Source organism: Colobus angolensis, unplaced genomic scaffold (genome assembly GCF_000951035.1).
Source record: "Colobus angolensis palliatus isolate OR3802 unplaced genomic scaffold, Cang.pa_1.0 Scaffold179, whole genome shotgun sequence".
Lineage (NCBI taxonomy): Eukaryota > Metazoa > Chordata > Mammalia > Primates > Cercopithecidae > Colobus > Colobus angolensis.
Genome location: NW_012114921.1, coordinates 6895343 through 6897641, shown reverse-complemented (window position 1 = coordinate 6897641; position 2299 = coordinate 6895343). Strand labels below are relative to the sequence as shown.

Below are 2299 nucleotides of genomic sequence, written 5' to 3'. Positions count from 1 at the left end.
TCCTCAGGGGCACTATTATAATTCCCACCTGACACAGAGGGATTTGTCATACAGGGTTAGTGACTTGCCCTAGGGCACCCATCTGAAAGGCACAGAGCTGGGCTTTGAGCTTAGTTTGGAAGGCACAGTTGTGGGTGGAAGGACTGACTCCAGGTTCTATCTGCGGGGTGGGGATGAAGCATGGGTGGGGGAGTTTGCCTGTACCTGGGGAGAGCTGCAGAGGAAGAGGGGGGCTATTCCTGTTACCTAGCACTGTGTACCAAGCCTCCCTGAAAATTAGTGGCTTGAAACAATGACATTTAGTTTGTTCTCAAGTCTGCATTTGTGCAGGGCTCAGAGAGGATGGTTCATCGCTGCTCCTCTGGACATTATCTGGGATGCACTGGAAACTGAAATCATTTGAAGAGTTGGTTTATTCATACGTCTGGCAGCTGAAGCTTGGGCTGTTGGCCAGAACATCTATAGTGGCCTCTGCATGTAGCTTGGGCTTCCTCAAAATATGGTATCTGAGTCCCAAGGGCAAGCATGCTAAGAGAAAGACAGAGACAGAAAGATAGACAGACAGACGGGTGGCGGCTGTACCACATTTTGGGTTTAGCCTAGGAAGTTTTCATGTCCCTTCTGTCACATTCTTTTCATGGAGGCCATCTCAAAGGCATGCCCAGTTTCAAGGGGAAGAGCAATGGACTCCATCTCCTGATGGGGAATGACGAGTTTCCAGGGTGTAAAATTAGGAACACTCCTGAGATCTTTTTTGGGAAATTTCAATTTGCCATAGGGACCTCCTCTCCTGGGTGGTTCCACTTCCCTGACTTGGCAGGACACTTCTAGGAGCTTGACCAGTGCTGCTCCTCTCACCCCAGCTTTGGAAGCATAGTCAATGTGGGGAGGAGCAGAGCCAGTGAGTGGCTGTGTACTGAGCACTGGCTGCATGCCAAGCCTCCCCCGGGTGCTTGTGTGCCTTCTTTCGCTGGATCCCCACCATACTCCTACATCATGTGCAGTGTGGCTCCTATTTTGTCAGTGAGGAAACTGAGGCTGAAATAGGTGAGGTGACTCACCAAGGCCACCAGGGGTCATCAGGGAGGCTGGAATTGGAAGCCAGGTCTGTGTGGCTCTGAAGGTCTTTCTCTTGCCACTGCACAGCTGTCTCCAGGTTCAAGATAGGGAAGACCCCACAGGGAGAGGGATTAAGGATGGTGACCTTAGGATCAGAACAACTTGGGTCCTCACTGAAGCTCCTTAACTTTGAGCAGGTCACTTCATCGCTCTGAGCCTCAGTCTCCTCATGAGTCCAGTGGAGCCATGGCCTCCACATCACAGACGTAAGAAAACATAATGAAATAAAATAATCTTTACTATAAGCTTGGCACAGCCTCTGGCTCATCATGCACGGGACCCAGGCCACCCAGGCCTGTGGGGAACAAGCAGGTCGGTGGTTGCCTGAGGACCGGGCATGCTGCCACTCACCAAGGGGGAGCCCCTGGGTTCCTGTTGGCTATTTTTAGGACTGTGTGGGCAACCACAGAACCACATGTGGGGTTTACCACCGCTTGGCCAAGCCCGGAAGAACAAGAGAACACTCCTGACAACGGAGGACAGGCATCTGAGGCGGGATGGGTCTCACTTCCTTCCCAGCATCTCCAGGTTGACAAAGGCAGAGAGCCTCTCCAAGCCTCAGTTTCCTCATCTATAAAATGGGGATAATAGTAAAGACAATAGCCCACATTTTTGCAGGCCTCACCATGTGCCAGATGCTGGTCAAGCCCTTCATGGGTGTCATCTCACGTGATCTGTGATTCCTGTGAGGGAGGCTGGAAGAGGTGGAAGTTGCTCAGCTAGAAGAGGGGGCAGGAATGGAACCAGGCCTGGCTCTTTTAACCACTCTGCTCCCAGCCTCTCCAAACAGACTAGAAGGTCACAAGGATTAGCTAAGAGTGTGGATGTGGATGTGTTTTTTAAACTGTAAGAGAATGTCAACCAAACAGGTCCAGGGACAGGGACAACATAGGCTAGAAGCTTAGGACTATGCTCCGTGGAGACCCCTCCGAAAAAAAGCTTTGAAAGCTACTACTGAGAGGTGGACTAAAGACCAGAGGTGGCAGCAAGATTTCCCTGATCCACAGCAGTTCTCAGAGGAAGGAGCTGCAGACCCGGGCCCACCCACTTCCTCATTCACTTGGGTCCCTGACAAGCTTACCCTTTGGGTCCAGGAAACTGTTCCTGGAAGAGCCACCAGCCATGGTTAGGACTCAGAAGTACTGTGATTTCCCAAGTGGAAAAGATAGAAAAGGGCAAC

At 51.4% G+C, this 2299-nt stretch overlaps 1 long non-coding RNA gene across 1 annotated transcript; it reads right to left on the bottom strand.

Moving 5' to 3' along the window:
- Positions 1-395: 395 nt before the first annotated feature.
- Positions 396-1323, bottom strand: LOC105509638. Its single transcript, XR_001001463.1, has 2 exons — positions 1062-1323; positions 396-528 (listed from the first exon to the last, which is right to left on the bottom strand). It is a non-coding gene; the product is annotated as an uncharacterized LOC105509638 (long non-coding RNA).
- Positions 1324-2299: the final 976 nt, after the last annotated feature.